General features: G+C 37.1%; 1 long non-coding RNA gene across 1 annotated transcript in view; it reads left to right on the top strand.

Moving 5' to 3' along the window:
• The window catches only part of LOC129652814 (uncharacterized), a 45303-nt gene that overhangs the window by 10564 nt on the left and 14531 nt on the right, over nt 1-20208 (top strand). Inside the window, exon 2 of the long non-coding RNA XR_008714755.1 lies at nt 19417-19496. This is a non-coding gene — a long non-coding RNA (uncharacterized LOC129652814). The remainder of the gene's footprint in view (nt 1-19416; nt 19497-20208) is intronic.

Here is a 20208-nt window from a genome sequence, read left to right as displayed (position 1 = left end):
ATTTATCTTTATAAACTTTGTAATGACATTTCAAGTAATAATAATAGTACAAGAGAGGTGAATATTCTAATTTTCTAGTAAAAGTGGCAGTGACATTTCCTTTGCTTTATATATCATATTGGGACTAGACTCAGTCAGGATCCATGTGCTTTTCAACAATGTCTTCACATCTAATTGTATAATATTAAATAGTCCTCTATTATTCTGGACTCAAGTTTCCTCAGTGTTATATGAAATATTTTCTTTAGGACTAGGCTACTCTCTAAAGTTTATTCTGAACCAAATAATTTTAGTTTTCTATTAATTTTTATCCATGGGTTTCTTTCTGGAGAAGGAAATAGCAACCCACTCCAGTACTCTTGCCTGGAAAATCCCATGGATGGATAGAGGAGCCAGCTAGGCTACAGTCCATGGAGTTGCAAAGTGTCAGACATGACTAAGTGACTTCACTTTCACGTGGGTTTCTTTTAATACTTAAAAAAATGTTTTATTTTATGTTGGAGGATAGTAATTTCAATGTTTTACTAGTTTCAGGTGTACAGCAAAATGGATTCAGTTAAACATATACATATATCTATTCTTCATCAGATTCTTTTTGCATATAAGTTATTACATAATATTGAGTAGAGGTTCCTGTGCTATACAACAAGTCCATGTTGATTATCTATTTTATATATAGTAGTGTGGGCATGCTCAGTTGCTCAGTTGTGTCTGATCCTTTGCAACCCCATGGACTGTAGCCCACCAGGTTCCTCTGTCCATGGGATTTCCCAGGCAAGAATACTGGAATGGCCTGCCATTTCCTCTTCCAGGGGATATATAGTAGTATGCATATGTTAATCCCAACCCCTTAATTTATCCCTCCTCCCCAGTTCTCCCCTTTGGTAGACATGAGTTTGTTTTCTAAGTTTGTGAATCTGTTTCTGTTTTGGAAATAAGTTCATTATATCACATTTAGATTCCATATATAAGTAATATCATGTGATACATATCTTTCTCTGTCTGTTTGCACTTAGTATGATAATATTTAGGTCCATCCCTGTTGATACAAATGGAATTGATTCTTTTTTAATCACTGAGTTATATTCCATTGTATACTTGTTGTATATATGTACCACATCTTCTTTATCTATTCATCTGTTGATGGACATTTAGGTTGGCTCCATGTCCTGGCTGTTGTAAATAGTGCTGTAATGAAAACTGGGGTGAATGTATATTTTCAAAGTATGATTTTTCTCTGGATATATGCCCAGGATTGGGATTGCTGAGTCATATGGGAGTTTTTTTTGTTTTTTTTTTTTTTAAGAAATTTCCATACTGTTCTCCATAGTGGCTGCACCAATTTATATACCCACCAAAAATGTAATGCAACTCTTTTTTTTCCACACCCTTCCCAGCATTTATTGTTTGTAGAACTTTTGATGATGGCCATTCTAACTTTGTATGAGGTGATACCTCATTGTAATTTTGATTTGCATAGTCGTGTCCGACTCTGTGCGACCCCATAGACGGCAGCCTACCAGGCTCCTCTGTCCCTGGATTTCTCCAAGCAAGAATACTGGAGTGGGTTTCCATTTCCTTCTCCAATGCATGAAAGTGAAAAGTGAAAGTGAAGTCGCTCAGTCATGTCCAACTTTTAGCGACCCCATGGACTGCAGCCTACCAAGCTCCTCCGTCCATGGGATTTTCCAGGCAAGAGTACTGGAGTAGGGGTGCCATTGCCTTCTCCAATAATTAGTAATGCTGATCATTTTTTCATGTGTTTGTTGACCATCTGTATGTCTTTGGATAAATGTCTATTTAGATCTTTTGCACATTATTTGCTTGGGCTTTTCTTTCTTTTTTTTTTTTTTTTTTTTTCTAATTGAGCTGCATGAGCTGCTGGTATATTTTGAAGTTTAATCCCTGGTTGGTGCATTGTTTGCAAATATTTTCTCCTATGCTGTGGATTGTCTTTTCATTTTGCTTATGGTTTCCTTTGCTATGCAAAAGTTTTACATTTCTTTTCTGCCTAGAGAAATTCTTTTAGCTTTTGTTGTAAAGCTGTTTTGGGTTGTGCTGAATTCTCTCAGCTTTTGTCTGTAAAGAAAGTGAAAACCTAGATGTCCATCAGCAGATGAATGGGTAAGAAAGCTGTGGTACATATACACAATGGAGTATTATTCAGCCATTAAAAAGAATACATTTGAATCAGTTCTAATGAGGTGGATGAAACTGGAGCCTATTATACAGAGTGAAGTAAGCCAGAAAGAAAAACACCAATACAGTATACTAACGCATATATATGGAATTTAGAAAGATGGTAACAATAACCCTGTGTACGAGACAGCAAAAGAGTCACTGATGTATAGAACAGTCTTATGGACTCTGCGGGAGAGGGAGAGGGTGGGAAGATTTGGGAGAATGGCATTGAAACATGTAAAATATCATGTATGAAATGAGTTGCCAGTCCAGGTTCGATGCACGATACTGGATGCTTGGGGCTGGTGCACTGGGATGACCCAGAGGGATGGAATGGGGAGGGAGGAGGGAGGAGGGTTCAGGATGGGGAACACATGTATACCTGTGGCAGATTCATTTTGATATTTGGCAAAATTAATACAGTTATGTAAAGTCTAAAAATAAAATAAAATTAAAAAAAAAAGTCTCCCAGTCCTGTCTGACTCTTTGTGACTCCTATGGACTGCAGTCCACCAAGCTCCTCTGTCCATGGAATTCTCCAGGCAAGAATACTGGAGTGGGTAGCCATTCTCTTCTCTGGGGAACCTTCCTGACCCAGGATAGAACCCAGGCCTGCCACACTGCATGTGGATTCTTTACCATCTGAGCCACTAGGGAAACTTGTCTGTAAAACTCTCTCAAATCTGAATGAGAGCCTCAATGGGTAGAGTATTCTTGGTTGAATGTTTACCACTTTCATTGCTTTACATATATCATGCCACTCCCTTCTGGCCTACAGAATTTCTTCTGAAAAATCAGCTGCTAAACTTATGGAAATTCCCTTGAATGCTGTTTTTTGCTCTCTCCTTTATTCTTTTAATATCTTCCCTTTGTTTTTAATTTTTGTGAATTTGATTAATATGTGTCTCAATGTGTTCCTCCTTGGGTTTATCCTGTATGGGGCGCTGCACTTCCTGGACTTGGGTGACTATTTCCTTTCCCAGTGTTAGGGAAATTTTCAGCTATTATCTTTTCAAATGTTTTCTTGGGCCCTCTCTCTGTCTCTTCTTCTCCTGAGGCCCCTATAAGTGAATGTTGGTGCATTTAATGTTGTCCCAGCAGTCTCTTAAGCTCTCCTCATTTCTTTTCATTCTTTTTTTCTGTATTCTGTTCTGTGATGGTGATTTCCTCCATTCTGTCTTTCAGTTCACTTAAATATTTTCCAGTGATTCTGCTATTCATTCCTTTAATGTATTTTTCATTTCCGTTATTGTATTATGCAACTGTGTTTGTTTGTTCTTTATATCATCTAGCTCTTTGTTAAAAAATTCTTATATCTTCTTGGTCTGCACCTCCTTTCTCTTTTTCTGAGATCTTGGGTCATCTTTACTAATATCACCCTGAATTCTTTTCAGGTAGGTTGCCTATTTCCACCTCACTTAATTTTTTTTTTTTCTGAGTATTTATCATTTATTTGTCTGGAACATATTCCTCTGCTGTCTCATTTGGTTTAACTTTGTGTTTGCAGTGTTTGTTGCCCAGGTGGCGGGATTGTAGTTCCTCTGGCTTCTGGTGTTTGGCCCCTGATGGATGAGACTGGTCTAGGAGGCTCATGCAGGCTCTCTTTGTAGGAAGGACTGGTGCCTACCCACTGCTAGGTGGATCTTGTTCTTTTCCCTCTGATGGGCACTGTCATGTTAAGGGGTGTGCTTAGAAGCAGATATGGGTGCAGGAAGATTTTAAGCAGCCTTCTATTGATGTGTGTGGCTATGTTCCCTCTCCTGTTGTTTGTTTCATTTAAGGTATCCCAGCACCTAAACCTATATATAGGCTGTTGGATGGGGTCAGGTATTGATGTGAAAATGGCAGTGTCTAGGAGAGCTCACACTAATGAGTACTCCCTAGTACATCCTCTACCAGTGTCTTTGTTCCCACAAGAGTCACAGCCAACTCCTACCTCCCCAGGAGATCCTCCAAGACCATGTCTGGCCTGAGATCCTATGAAGTCACTGCTATTTCCCTGGGTCCCAGTGTACATGAGAACTTATGAGGACCCTCCAATGCCAGAGTTTCTATTTCTTCCAATCCCATGGAACTCTTTCAATCAAGCCCCACTCACCTTCAAAGCCAGATGCTCTGGGGCTCCCTCTTTGCCTGTAAGACCCTAAGGCTGGGAGCCTGATGTGGAGCTCAGAACTTTAACTCCTGTGAGAGAATCCCTGGAATACAATTATTTCCCAGTTTTTGAGTCATCTGCCCATCATGTATAGGATTTGATTGTATATTGAGCACAATGATGTTCCTTTCTAGCATCTTGTTATGGCTGCTTCTTTGTCTTTGGACTTAGAATATCTTTTCCAATAGGATCCAGTCTTTTTTGTTAATGGTTGTCCAGGAGTTAGCTGTGATTTTGGTGTTTTTCTAAGAGGAGATGAGCTCAAGTCCTTCAAATCTGCCATCTTGTCTCCAACCTTTTAGTTGTGTTTTAAGTAATTTCCATTACTTATTTAAATTAATCTTATTTTAAACTACTGTCTTATAAGAAAAGGTTTGAATATCTTAATCTTTTTATACTATAGGTTAGTATACCTTGCTTCTCCTTTTCAGGGGATACTGAACATATATTTTGTTAACAAAAGAATGTATTCTTTTGAATAATCACTTTAGGAATATCATTTTCATTTTATGGTATTATAAAAAATAGAATATTTAATTTGAGGTAATGATCATTGTTTTCAGTACTAAAGGTTAAGTAGCCTTTCTGAACTTTAGGTTTCTTATTTACAAAAAGTAATGCCTCCATCTTAAGGATATGGGGTATGTAAATGTGTGAATGTATTTTTATTATGTAATCTGCATATATTTTTAATAATAAAGTTTACTTATATAACATAAGATGGAAATTATTTTTAAAATCAGTTATATTATAACAGTTTAGACTTAATAGAATATTGCTAACAACACATAGGAATATTCCACTTAATTCCTACACAGCTCCCCCCATTGTACCTTATATTAGTGTCATGCATTTGTTACTGTTAATGAACTGGCAGTGATAATGTATCATTAGCCAATATCATTTTTCTGTTAAAATGTTCTGCCACACAATACTGCATTACATTTAGTTTTCCATCTTCTTCTGTCTCCCCTTGGCTATGTCAGGGTTTCTGATTTGCCTTGATCTTCATGATCTTAACAATTTTAAAGAGTGCTGGTCAAATATTCTAAAAATAGTATCTCTCAGTTGATATTTGCTTGGTAATTAGTTTGGTAATTGATGCTTTTGAACTATGGTATTGGAGAAGACTCTTGAGAGTCCCTTGGACTGCAAGGAGATCCAAAAAGTCCATCCTAAAGGAGATCAGTCCTGGGTGTTCACTGGAAGGACTGATGCTGAAGCTGAAACTCCAATACTTTGGCCACCTCATGCAAAAAGTTGACTCATTGGAAAAGACCCTGATGCTGGGAGGGATTGGGGGCAGGAGGAGAAGGGGATGAGATGGCTGGATGGCATCACCGACTCAATGGACATGAGTTTGGGCAAACTCCAGGAGTTGGTGATGGACAGGGAGGCTTGGCATGCTGCGATTCATGGGGTCCCAAAGAGTCGGACATGACTGAGTGACTGAACTGAACTGAACTGGTAATTAGTTTTATTTTCTTGATTAGACTAGTTTGTGTGTTTTGGAGTGAAAGAACACAGAGGTAAAACTCTATTTTGATCACTTCATATCAAACGGCACACGTTCAATGATTATCAATATTATTAAGAACCTTCATTTAGCAGGATGAGGTAAGTTGTCAAGTTTCTTTTACACTGTGAAGTTTGTTTTTTGCCCCCACTTTTCAGGCTGTACTCTTTATAAGGAAGTTCCACTGTGCAGTCTCCACTTAAGGAGTGATGAGCTATGCTTCAATTTATTAAGGGAGGACTATCTATATAACTATTTGTGGTTATTCTACACAAGGGATTGGGTTTCCCAGGTGGCACTAGTGGTAAAGGACCTGCCGGCCAATGCCAGAGATGCAAGAAATGTGGGTTTTATCACAGGTGAGAAAGATCCCCTGGAGGAGGGCATGACAACCCATTTCAGTATTCTTGCCTGGAGAATCCCACAAACAGAGGAGCCTGGCAGGCTACAGTCCATAGGGTCAAAAAGAGCTGGACGTGAGTGAAGCAACTTAGCATGCAGACATGCACAAAGTAGATTCGTCTGTCTCTTCTCCCCCATTTATTTATTATTGTAGCTATTTATGTAAGTACCAACTCATGGAGGTACTTTGGTTATAATCCAATTTTTCTTTATTAACTTTAGAACTTTTTCCAGTTGCTCCTGTATCCTATTGGCATACCCCAAACATTGATGATTGTTTTGCTTTTTTGTATTTTTAAAATACTTTACTTCCTGTCACTATAAGATGCAGTGGTATCATATTCTGTATTTCTGTTCCAGTCCTAGAATCTGCCTTTCTCCAGTTATACGGGCGAATTTTACTGGGGAATAGCGTCAGAAAAAAAGATTGGGCATGAAATGTGCTCCTTATTCCTGTGGAGCAATGCTGTAGATTCTGATAAGAAAACATTGACATGTATGTGTACATAACAAAAAGAGTCTACACCTATTCAGTTCAGTTCAGTTCAGTCGCTCAGTCATGTACAACTCATGAAGCTTCAGCTTCAGCATCAGTCCTGCCAATGAGTATTCAGCACTGATTTCCTTCAGGATGGATTGGTTGGATCTCCATGCAGTCGAAGAGATGCTCAAGAGTTTTCTCCAACACCAGAGTTCAAAAGCATCAATTCTTCGGCACTCAGCTTTCTTTATAGTCCAACTCTCACATCCATACTTGACTACTGGAAAACCATAGGTTTAACTAGATGGACCTTGTTGGTAAAGTAATGTTTCTGGTTTTTAATATGCTGTCTAAGTTGGTCAAAACTTTTTTTCCAAGGAGTGTCTTTTAATTTCATGGCTGCACTCACCATCTTCAGTGATTTTGGAGCCCCCTAAAATAAATCTCTCACTGTTTCCATTGTTTCCCCATCTATTTGCCATGAAGTGATGGGACTGGATGCCAAGATCTTAGTCCCTGAATGTTGTGTTTTAAGACAACTTTTTCACTCTCCTCTTTCACTGTCATCAAAAGGCTTTTTAGTTCCTCTTCACTTTCTGCCATAAGGGTGTTGTCATCTGCATATCTGAGGTCATTGATATTTCTCTCGGCACTCTTTATTCCAGCTTGTGCTTCATCCTGCCCGGTATGTTGAATGATGTACTCTGCATATAAGTTAAATAAGCAAGGTGACAGTCTACAGCCTTTCCTGATTTGGAACCAGTCTGTTGTTCCACATATAATCTATATCCATATCCATATGTATTTCCATTTGTAGTCATCCATGTCTATATCAAGCTGATCATGAATTCATACTGATGCTTCTGTCTCTTACTCTTTATCATTTGGATGATTCTAGTTTTCCCTCATTGTTTATCTGTAAATTCACTCTCCAAAATTGAAAAATCTTTTTCTTATCCTCCACCATCCATTTATACCTAATTGTTCAGTTCAGAATGCTTGCATAGCCCTAACAGAATCATCAACCTGTTCTCTTGTGGGAAACAGCTCTATTTGTTAAATAGATTACAGGGCTTGCATAACATTTATTTTATTTTTAGTTTTATAGAGTCTACTCATTTCTAGAGTTACTTGAGTGAGTACTATTTTTTCATTTCCTTTAGTGAGGTTGTTTCATACTGTTTGATCACTTTCTACATTGAGTCCTAGAATAGATATTTTATATGTGTACATTAAGTTTCATGCTGTAAATAGACGACTACATGTATTGATGAATTTACAATGTGGTATATCCATGAGTGCAGTATCATAGATAATTATTTCACTGCTTTAAAAAGGTCCATTTGCTTCAAGTATTCAACCCTTCTCCTTAACATTAAACACCTACAATCACCAACTGTTTTACATTCACTGTATACTGTCTTCTGGGAGTTATTTTTCAAGACAAATTCTTGCTATGATACTCCCTTTGTATACTTCATCTATTTAATTAGAAATATAAGTATATGCTATAGCACTGATGAAAAACAGGACTAGATCTGCCTGTAATCTCAAAGACAAAGCATTGATGTTAAAAAACAAAACAAAATTCACTAGTAAATTCACAGAGCAGAATAAATAAATCCTAGCTTGTAATAAAATTGAGCAAGTTCATACACACACACACACACACACACAAACACACACACACACATGTGCTTGTGTGCCAAATCATGTCAGAGTTTTTGCAACTCCACAAACTGTAGCCTGCCAGGCTCCTCTGTTCATGGGATTTTCCAAGCAAGAATACTGGAATAGGTTGCCATTTCCTTCTCCAGGGGATCTTCCCCACCAGGGATCAAACCCACATCTTCTACTTGGCAGGCAGATTCTTTAACACTGGGTGACCAGGGAAGCCCTAAACCTGCAGTAGGCACAAAGATTTTCCTCCTAGGTGATGAGAGACCTAGTGATAGGACTATTAACTACCTTCCTCCAAAGTCACATATCTCACCAACCCAAATGATTAGCTTCAGTGTCTTTATCCTTAAATCACCTCACTTATTTTTTCTTTCCCCCAGGTAATTTTCTTTTTCATTTTATATTTGTTGTTGTTGTTCATTTGCTTATTCATATACAACTCTGTGACCCCGTGGACTGCAGCATGTCAGGCTTCCCTGTCCTTCACCATCTTCCAGAGCTTGCTCAAACTCATGTCCATTGAATCAATGATGCTATCCAGTCATCTCATCCTCTGTCATCCCCTTCTCTTCCTGCCTTCAATCTTTCCCAGCATCAGAGTCTTTTCCAATGAGTCAGTTCTTTGCATCAGGTGGCCAAAATATTGGAGTTTCAGCTTCAGCATCAGTCCTTCCGATGAATATTCAGGACTGATTTCCTTTAGCATGGACTGGTTAGATCTCCTTGTAGTCCAAGGGACTCTCAAGTTCAAAAATATAAATTCTTCAGAGCTCAACCTTATTTATGGTCCAACTTTCACATCCATACATGACTACTGGAAAAACTATAACTTTGACTAGATGGACATTTGTTGGCAAAGTAATGTCTCTGCTTTTTTATATTTAAATGTCATTAATGATAGTTTCAGTGTTTCCAATATTATCTGATAACCCTTATGATTGTTAGTACTTATAAGTATTATTATTGCTGTTATAATTTAAACATTTTGGCTAATTTATCTTTCAATCTAAGCTACTTTCACTCATATAAATAAACAATAATGGCTTTCAAAAGTAATAATGGTTTCTTTTGAAGACTATAGGAATACTTAAATGTTACAGCATTCATTAAAAATCACTATTTGCTTTGAAACACTAGTTGTATTATAAAGTTACAGGTATTTTAAGGGAAAAAATGATATACTACATTTATAGCCAATTTGGATTTTAAAAATGGTTTTGATTAACCTTTCATTTTATTCATTGTGATATATATATAGATAAATTTTCTTGATTTTCAAATAATAGGTAATCTTCCCTATTTCTAGATTATAATGAAAGATACTCAAATATGGTACATAATTAAGAGTCCATAGGGAATCAAATAGATGAAGGACCACTCTATATGGGAAAATGGTACCAATCAAGAGAATCCTTAAAAAATACATAATTCATATTCTGAAGACCTCTGACAATTTTTAAATAAGAGAGGTTGTAATTCCAGGTGGATAAATGTGATACTACTGCTATTAAGATAAAGGAGCAAGAATGCTTCCTTGGTGACTCAGCAGTAAAGAATCTGCCTGCCTCACTGGGTCCAGATGATCCCCTAGAGAAGGAAATGACAATCTACTTCTGTATTTTTGCCTGGGAAATCCCATGGACAAAGGAGCCTGCTAGGCTAAAGTCCATGGAGTCAGAAAGTGTCAGACACAACTTAGTGACTAAAAAGCAAGAAAACAATTATTAGTAAGAGAGAGGATAATGAAACCAAAGCTCCAATACTTTGTTCACATCATGTGAAGAGCCAACGAGTTGGAAAAGCCCCTGATGGTGGGAAAGACTGAGGGCAGGAAGAGAAGGGAGCAACAGAGGATGAGATGGTTGGATGGCATCACCGATTCAATGGAGATGAGTTTGAGCAAACTCTGGGAGATAGTGAAGAACAGGGAAGCCTGGTGTACTGTAGTCCATGGGGTCACAAAGAGTTGGACACAGATGAGTGAACAACAACAATGAAACCACTATAATTTAGAAGTTATATTCATTACATAATAAAAGAGCATCATAACATATAAAGGGATGGTTCCAATGCTTGCTTGCCATTAATTTGAGTGTTACTTAAAAATTCTTTTAATTCATAGATTCATAATCAAAGTAACAATATCAGTGTGCTCAGCCTTTCTGTCATCAGTATTGTTGAGTACTGCAAGACTTTAAAAAAAAATCCTGATACCTAAGATTATAAATGCTCCTAAAATAATCCTGTATCAGTGAGATGAGTTCATTCAAAGTTGTCACTTACTTTATTTATTTATTTATTTATTTGGCCATACCATGTGGCCTTTGGGCTCTTAGTTCCCTGGCAACAGACTGAACCTGCACTCCCTGCAGTGGAAGCATGGAATCTTAACCACTGGACTGCCAGGGAAGTCCCCAGTTAATGTGGGCATAATTTATCATTTATTTACTCAGAGTTCTTCACTTTCAGGGTTATAGCTTAATGGATTTAGAATTGTGCTAAATTTTAAAATAAATATAGATAATTTAAGAGGAGACAATTTTGAAAGTACATTTCTTATTTACTAGTGTGCTGAATTTTCTCTGTTTGAGACACCCTCTTGACTTAGCTCCTTAGACACATTTTATTCCTGCATTCACCCTGTTCCGTATTCAGGAAGACCCATCCCTGATGGTTGTCTCCTGCCTCTAATTCTGCAGAGGACTTTGGGTTCGGTTAGGACAATGGGAGGGAAAAAACGGGTGGGGGCAAAACTGAAATAATCTGGAGAAATTCTCTTGCATTCCCTTCAGCTCCACACCTCTCCCAGGACAGGCATCATATCTCTGTGTGGAGAATACTCTCCAGGCTCCAGTAAAACATTTATTGCCTTTGTCTTGTCAGCAAAAGGTCATGATCGTTTGCCATGGTAGTACTTTTGTAGGATGTTCTCTTTGCTCGTTTTGTTCTCTTTACCCCTAACAGTGTATCCTGACTCACCACTCAAGTCTCATCATTTGAAAAGTTTAGGGTGAATTCTAATTCATGCCCAAAACTCAGCCTAAAATGTCTAGAAATAGTTACTTTATAAAATTTTATTTAAAATTGAAAGATAATTTCTTTACAATATTGTGTTGGTTTTTGTCATACACCAACATGAGTCAACCATTGGTATACATATGCCCCTTCACCCTTGAATCTCCCATCTCCCGCCTCTCTAAAATAGCTAGTGGGAATTTGCTGTATGACACAGGGAGCTCAACATGGTGCTCTGGAAATAACTGACTATTCTCTATTCATATGTAAACTCTAGATCTACATCTATAACCTTACATAGATGAATCACCTGCTTTTGCACTTTTAATTCAATTTGACTTTTCCTTAGTGTGGTATAGTGGTTAACACTATACCGCAGTTGCTTTGGAGTTAGAAGTTGCTTTGGAGTCAGAATGCCCAGACTAATGTCTCATTTCTATTATTTACTAGTTATGTGATGTTACCAAAGCATGTTCAGACATTTCTGTCTTAAATTCCTAGTGTTCAGCATGGAGACTTTAAGAGCACTTAGCATATCAAGTGTTTCTGAGTGAGCTAATAAAGTGCTGGGAGCTCTGACTAGTGCATAAGTCTTCAACAAGTTATAGGTTTGGTTGTTGCTACTGCTTTTTTCTTTCTATTGTCACTAAAATGACTAACATTACCATCACCTTCACATGATAAAAATAATGACAAAATGCTCAAAAAAGATAAATTTACACACCTACCAAGAATGCATAAGAATGTACATTCTAATATTCGACAAGAAATACTGGTAATTTTCAATATTTAAAATTTTGGTTTATCTTTTAGGAGAAAATGGGCTTCCCAGTAGGTGGTGCTACTGGTAAAGAATCTGCCTGCCAGTGTAGGAGATATAAGAGATGGTGGCTCAATCCCTGGATTGGAAAGATCCCCTGGAGAAAGGCAGTATTCTTGCCTGGAGAATCCCCATGGACAGAGGAGCCTGGTGGCCTACAGTCCATAGGGTTGCAAAGAGTTGAACACAACTGAAGCAACTTAGCATGCATACATGTATAGGAAAAAATATCTTATTTGTACTATGTGGTAATTAGTGAGTGTAAATATATTTTCTCATAGGTATGAGTTGCATTTCTTCTTTTGATTTGCCTTAAAAGTTTCTAATATTTGCTTTAAAAAACTCCCAATGAAATTATATTTTTATATATTTGATAATTTTTATCTTTTGCTGTAATAAAAGGGAAATAAGATCCTCTGTTATTATTGTTGTACTTACTTTTGATATTTAATTCTGTCACCTTTACTAATGGTGTATTTTGTGTTATGCAAAATTTGTTTTGGCTGTGCCTTGTGGCTTATAGGAACTCAGTTCTTGAACAGATTGAACCTGGGCCTCTGCAGTGAAAGCCTGGAATCTTGACCACTAGGCCACCAGAGAATTCCCCATAATTTTATATTTTTTAATAAATCATTCATGTTCTCATGGCTTCTGTTGTATATGGTATATTTAGAAAAATGTTTGAATGGAAAATTATGTATAATTATAATGCTTTCTTTTACCCATTGTACATCTAGTAATTTTTGTATCATTTTTAATTTTGGTCTTATTGTATACTTTTCATATGAGATATATATTTACATAACAAGGAAATAAAAGATGACATTTTCATGTCACTTTTCTCAGTTTCTTCTTTCTTTCAGTGATTTGAAATGCCATCCAAAAATTTCATGTGAATCGATGAGTCATATGAGTCTATACCTGTGTTGTCTATTTTAGTATCTTTATCTGACAGATTTAGAAATATATATATAATCCGGTTCTTTGCTTTAGGGTGGAAATTTTTTCTTAATTTATGATGAGGATATAAAATCATTATTGTTTCATTCACATTCAGTGTTTTTATACATCATTTTATGATAGTAAATATATCCAGAGTACATTCCCATATCAGTTTCTGATAACTACTCTTAGGAGGAGTCTTGTTAAATTTCTTCATTTCTACACTTTTATATTCTTGCTTCTCTCTTCTTGTGAAGTTTTACTTTTTTATCATGTTTCTTACCATCTTCAACATTTTAGTAACCAGGGTAATCAATCAGTTCACAGTAATCGTTGTACTGTCACTACTTATAGAACAACATTAATACAAAATAAATGCTCAATAAAGATTTGGAGAATTAATGTGCAGTCAAAAGCAACAGCATTATTAACAATGATTTCTATTAAATGATAATAATTCCTATTATGAAAACCATGCCTTATTTCTGATATTAACCATCTCTAAAATGGTGACTCTGAGTTCCAAAATAAAAAAATCATATCCTTTAAATATATATATGTATATGTGTATACATATAAAAACACTTTTAAAGTACTGAAAGTAAGTGATTGGTGTGTTTTCCTCAATAAGTTAAAGACTTGAAGGCAATTCATTTTAAAACATTTTCTTAGAGATGCAAAGATGTTTTTCTGCAGGTAAATTTATTGTAAGGAAAGAAAGCTTCAAGGGATGATGCAGATAGTTTACATTGAAGACATTTATATATTTAGGAAAATGCAGAGTATTATATAAAATTCAAAATAAATAGATATTTATATATATGAATTGATCTATCTAGAAATTTTTGTCTCTAATTCTATTAAAACTGGCTGCCAGACAATAGATATATTAATGCATAGTCAAGTTATATTCATAAGAATTTATTTTTTAAGAGGGACTATATTTCTCATTATAATTCAAGTCTGCTCTAGCATCAGGTTCATTGCCTTTTCAATACTTTTTGCTGTGAACCCTAACAATAAATTTCATTCATAATTTTAGCAAGGTCTCTGAATTCTTATTAGAGGTGATGATTTTAGGAGATATGTGTTTTTCAGCTACATCACACTGTTTAATTGTCCAAAGGTGTTAAATTTTAAGTACCTCAATGATATCTTAACAAATTGGATAATAACTTTAACAGGTACTAAAAATCTCCTGTTTTCAGTCACATGACACCTAACCACTTTTTTTAGTACTATTCTGTTAAAGAACTATGGGGTAGACTGTTAGTTGCTAAGGAAACCATCTTCTATGAAATTTAATATAAAATAGAAACCTTTGGAAGAGATATTCAAAATGCACACTGAATCTTTTGTATTAGTCTCTTTTGATTTTGTAGTTGGCATTTGTGTCTTTTTGAATATATATTTTAATAGCAGATACAGTAAAACATATTTAGGGCTCTAAATGTATGCAGTAAATTTCATTGTTTGCTAATATAGTGAATATAAAACTTGGAGAATTTTATGAAGCAAATGCCTTTAAAAATTATGAATTTAGCTGTACCAGAGCAAGCTCCAGCAAAGTCATAGAACAGTTTACAATATTTGTGCATGTCTGCTTTCTTAAATATAGATGTTTGAAATTAATAGTCTTTTAAAAATATATATATTCTGAATTTAATGTTTCAATAAGTTTAAATAAATAACAATTATTTAAGTGTAGATGAGGTTAACATTAAAGAGAGAGCATTTTTAGGGCATCAGAGGGCAAACACACTGAAACCATACTCACAGAAAACTAGTCAGTCTAATCACACTAGGACCACAGCCTTGTCTAACTTAATGAAACTAAGCCATGCCCGTGGGGCAACCCAAGATGGGTGGGTCATGGTGGAGAGATCTGACAGAATGTGGTCCACTGGAGAAGAGAATGACAAACCGCTTCAGTATTCTTGCCTTGAGAACCCCATGGACAGTATGAAAAGGCAAAATGATAGGATACTGAAAGAGAAACTCCCCAGGTCAGTAGGTGCCCAAATATGCTACTGGAGATCAGTGGAGAAATAACTCCAGAAAGAATGAAGGGATGGAGCCAAGCAAAAACAATACCCAGCTGTGGATGTGACTGGTGATAGAAGTAAGGTCCGAGGCTGTAAAGAGCAATATTGCATAGGAACCTGGAATGTCAGGTCCATGAATCAAGGCAAACTGGAAGTGGTCAAACAAGAGATGGCAAGAGTGAATGTCGACATTCTAGGAATCAGTGAACTGAAATGGGCTGGAATGGGTGAATTTAACTCAGATGACCATTATATTTACTACTGCGGGCAGGAATCCCTCAGAAGAAATGGAGTAGCCATTGTCAACAAAAGAGTCCGAAATGCAATACTTGGATGCAATCTCTAAAATGACAGAATGATCTCTGTTCGTTTCTAAGGCAAATCATTCAACATCACAGTAATCCAAGTCTATGCCCCAACCAGTAATGCTGAAGAAGCTGAAGTTGAACAGTTCTATGAAGACCTACATTACCTTTTAGAACTAACACCCAAAAAAGATGTCCTTTTCATTATAGGGGACTGGAACTAAAGTAGGAAGTCAAGAAACACCTGGAGTAAGAGGCAAATTTGGCCTTGGAATACAGAATGAAGCAGGGCAAAGACTGATAGAGTTTTGCCAAGAAAATGCACTGGTCATAGCAAACACCCTCTTCCAACAACACAAGAGAAGACTCTATACATGGACATCACCAGATGGTCAACACCGAAATCAGATCGATTATATTCTTTGCAGCCAAAGATGGAGAAGCTCTATACAGTCAGCAAAAACAAGACCAGGAGCTGACTGTGGCTCAGACCATGAACTCCTTATTGCCAAATTCAGACTTAAATTGAAGAAAGAAGGGAAAACCACTAGACCATTCAGGTATGACCTAAATCAAATCCCTTATGATTATACAGTGGAAGTGAGAAATAGATTTAAGGGCCTAGATCTGATAGATAGAGTGCCTGAAGAACTATGGAATGAGGTTCGTGACATTGTACAGGAGACAGGGATCAAGACCATCCCCCTGGAAAAGAAATGCAAAAAAGCAAAATGGCTGTCTGGGGAGGCCTTACAAATAGCTGTGAAAAGAAGAGAAGCGAAAAGTAAAGGAGAAAAGGAAAGATATAAACATCTGAATGCAGAGTTCCAAAGAATAGTAAGAAGAGATAAGAAAGCCTTCTTCAGCGACCAATGCAAAGAAATAGAGGAAAACAACAGAATGGGAAAGACTAGAGATCTCTTCAAGAAAATCAGAGATACCAAAGGAACATTTCATGCAAAGATGGGCTCGATAAAGGACAGAAATGGTATGGACCTAACAGAAGCAGAAGATATTAAGAAGAGGTGGCAAGAATACAAGGAGAACTGTACAAAAAAGATCTTCACGACCCAGATAATCACGATGGTGTGATCACTCACCTAGAGCCAGACATCCTGGAATGTGAAGTCAAGTGGGCTTTTGAAAGCATCACTAAGAACAAAGCTAGTGGAGGTGATAGAATTCCAGTTGAGCTATTCCAAACGCTGAAAGATGATGCTGTGAAAGGGCTGCACTCAATATGCCAGGAAATTTGGAAAACTCAGCAGTGGCCACAGGACTGGAAAAGGTCAGTTTTCATTCCAATCCCAAAGAAAGGCAATGCCAAAGAATGCTCAAACTACTGCACAATTGCACTCATCTCACACGCTAGTAAAGTCATGCTCAAAATTCTCCAAGCCAGGCTTCAGCAATATGTGAACCATGAACTTCCTGATGTCAAGCTGGTTTTAGAAAAGGCAGAGGAATCAGAGATCAAATTGCCAACATCCACTGTATCATGGAAAAAGCAAGAGAGCTCCAGAAAAACATCTATTTCTGCTTTATTGACTATGCCAAAGCCTTTGACTGTGTGGATCACAATAAACTGTGGAAAATTCTGAAAGAGATGGGAATACCAGACCACCTAATCTGCCTCTTGAGAAATTTGTATGCAGGTCAGGAAGCAACAGTTAGAACTGGACATGGAACAACAGACTGGTTCCAAATAGGAAAAGGAGTACGTCAAGGCTGTATATTGTCACCCTGTTTATTTAACCTATACGCAGAGTACACCATGAGAAACGCTGGACTGGAAGAAGCACAAGATGGAATCAAGATTGCCAGGAGAAATAACAATAACCTCAGATATGCAGATGACACCACGCTTATGGCAGAAAGTGAAGAGGAACTCAAAAGCCTCTTGATGAAAGTGAAAGAGGAGAGTGAAAAAGTTGGCTTAAAGCTCAACATTCAGAAAACGAAGATCATGGCATCGGATCCCATCACTTCATGGGAAATAGATGGGGAAACAGTGGAAACAGGGTCAGACTTTATATTTCGGGGCTCCAAAATCACGGCAGATGGTGACTGTAGCAATGAAATTAAAAGACGCTTACTCCTTGGAAGGAAAGTTATGACCAACCTAGATAGAATATTCAAAAGCAGAGGCATTACTTTGCCAACAAGGGTTCGTCTAGTCAAGGCTATGGTTTTTCCTGTGGTCATGTATGGATGTGAGAGCTAGACTGTGAAGAAGGCTGAGCACCGAAGAATTGATGCTTTTGAACTGTGGTGTTGGAGAGGACCCTTGAGAGTCCCTTGGACTGCAAGGAGATCCAACCAGTCCATTCTGAGATCAGTCCTGGGTGTTCTTTGGAAGGAATGATGCTAGAGCTGAAACTCCAGTACTTTGGCCACCTCATGTGAAGAGTTGACTCATTGGAAAAGACTCTGATGCTGGGAGGGATTGGGGTTAGGAGGAGAAGGGGACGACAGAGGATGAGATGGCTGGAGGGCAACACTGACTCGTTGAACATGAATCTCAGTGAACTCCGGGAGTTGGTGATGGACAGGGAGGCCTGGTGTGCTGCGATTCATGGGATCGCAAAGATTCGGACTTGACTGAGCGACTGATCTGATCTGATCTGATTTTTAGCCTTAGACTTTTATTATAGTCTCATTCTCCTTGAAAGACAGAACATTACAATGTTTACAAATCAATTGAATTTCCCACAAGATTAATGCCTAAATTCTGATGGAACATACAACTTTGTTTACACTTTTGTAAATATCTGAAATAATTCAGTATAGATGTCCATAATGTTTTTGCTTATACATGACACAAGTGATATAAAATACATTATTTTGTAAAATACCAGAACAATGTAAATGAAGAAACATTGATCTTTGACTGCCCTAGTGTTGTAAAAGCAGAGGTATTAGTAGCAAAATGATTGTGTCTCTTATAACTAGGCTCTCTTCTAAGTGTTTTACATATAGTTTACACTTTTTCTCACCAAATTTCTGGGATAGGTCCTATTAGCACTACCATTTTAGAGAAAAGGAAGTGGAAATATGGAGAGTTTGTAGTTTGTATAATTTATCCAATACAATATGTCTAAAGAGTAGAAGCAAGATTTCAAATCAGACAATCTAACATTCCCTCTCAGAGGAAACCTTACTTGTCATTATAGCATTTTAGATCATACATTATACATAAAAATAGTCATGTTCTTATAAAACCTGAATTATAATCAAAATCAAGAGAAAATATAATTTCAACGCTGAGCTTTCTTTGATCAATGCTCTAAATATCCCAGACTTTATGTTAAGTTCTTGGAATACAAGGACAGAATAATCATGCCATGGACTATACACACTTAAGCTTATAATATAGTTTAAAAGATAGATATTAAAGACATATTGATGGTATATGACACAGGAATCTAAAAAAGTACATTAATCAGTTGTTGCCTATGATCATTTGAAGTAATACAACTGAGCAAACTAACCTAGTCAGAAAACAATTTTTTCAGGGTATTCGATGCAGATGTTTCCATGTCAGTATTTTCTTATGTACCTGGTAGCTTAGAATAATGGTTCCTTAAAATGTCTTCATCCTAATTTATGAAACTGAGTGTGTTAATTTACATGGCCAAAGGGACTTTGCAGAGGTGATTGAGTTAAGGATCTAGAGATGGGAAGATTATCCTGGACTGTGGATATAGGAGAAGTGCAGGCACTATACAGATAAGTCTTTACTAGAGGAAGGCAGGAGGTCAGATTCCAACAAGACATGATGACTGAAGTCGAGATTGGGGTGATGCGGCCATGAGGCCGGGGTTACAAGCAGCTTCTAGAAGCTGGAATAATGAAGAAATTTATTCTCCCATAGAGCCTGCAGAGAGAACACAGCTGTGCTTACACCTTACCCAGTGACATTAATCAGAGAATACTGACAACCAGGACTATTAGGTAATGCATTTATATTGCTTTAATCCACTAACTATGTGATGGTTTATTACAACAGTGAATGGACTCTAATGTAGTACACTTAATATTGTTGCATTATGTTTCACAATTCAGAAGCCCTATGTAATATTTCTTAAAAGTTGTGAAAGTCTAGTTAAAGCTTTATAATTACTAGAGTTGGAAAAAATAAAATGGGTACTTCTTTTACTATGCATGGATTAGAAAATTTAAATAATAATAGAATGATGCTTTCTTTGGAAATTGAGTGGAAACTTGTTTAAGCATTTAGACTTGGTGTCCTTTGAGGAACATGAAATTTTTATTCAGTTCAGTTCAGTTCAGTCACTCAGTCGTGTCCGACTCTTTGCAACCCTATGAATCACAGCACGCCAGGCCTCCCTGTCTATCACCAACTCCCGGAGTTCACTCAAACTCACATTCATCGAGTCGGTGATGCCATCCAGCCATCTCATCCTCTGGTGTCCCCTTTTCCTCCTGCCCCCAAATCCCTCCCAGGATCAAAGTCTTTTCCAATGAGTCAACTCTTCCCATGAGGTGGCCAAAGTACTGAAGCTTCAGCTTTAGCATAATTCCCTCCAAAGAACACCCAGGACTGATCTTCAGAATGGACTGGTTAGATCTCCTTGCAGTCCAAGGGACTCTCAAGAGTCTTCTCCAACACTACAGTTCAAAAACATCAATTCTTCAGTGCTCA

This window comes from Bubalus kerabau, chromosome 5, assembly GCF_029407905.1.
Source record: "Bubalus kerabau isolate K-KA32 ecotype Philippines breed swamp buffalo chromosome 5, PCC_UOA_SB_1v2, whole genome shotgun sequence".
In the NCBI taxonomy this organism is placed as follows: Eukaryota; Metazoa; Chordata; class Mammalia; order Artiodactyla; family Bovidae; genus Bubalus; species Bubalus kerabau.
Note: the sequence above shows the minus strand (reverse complement) of the source record. Positions and strands in the feature narration are given on the sequence as shown.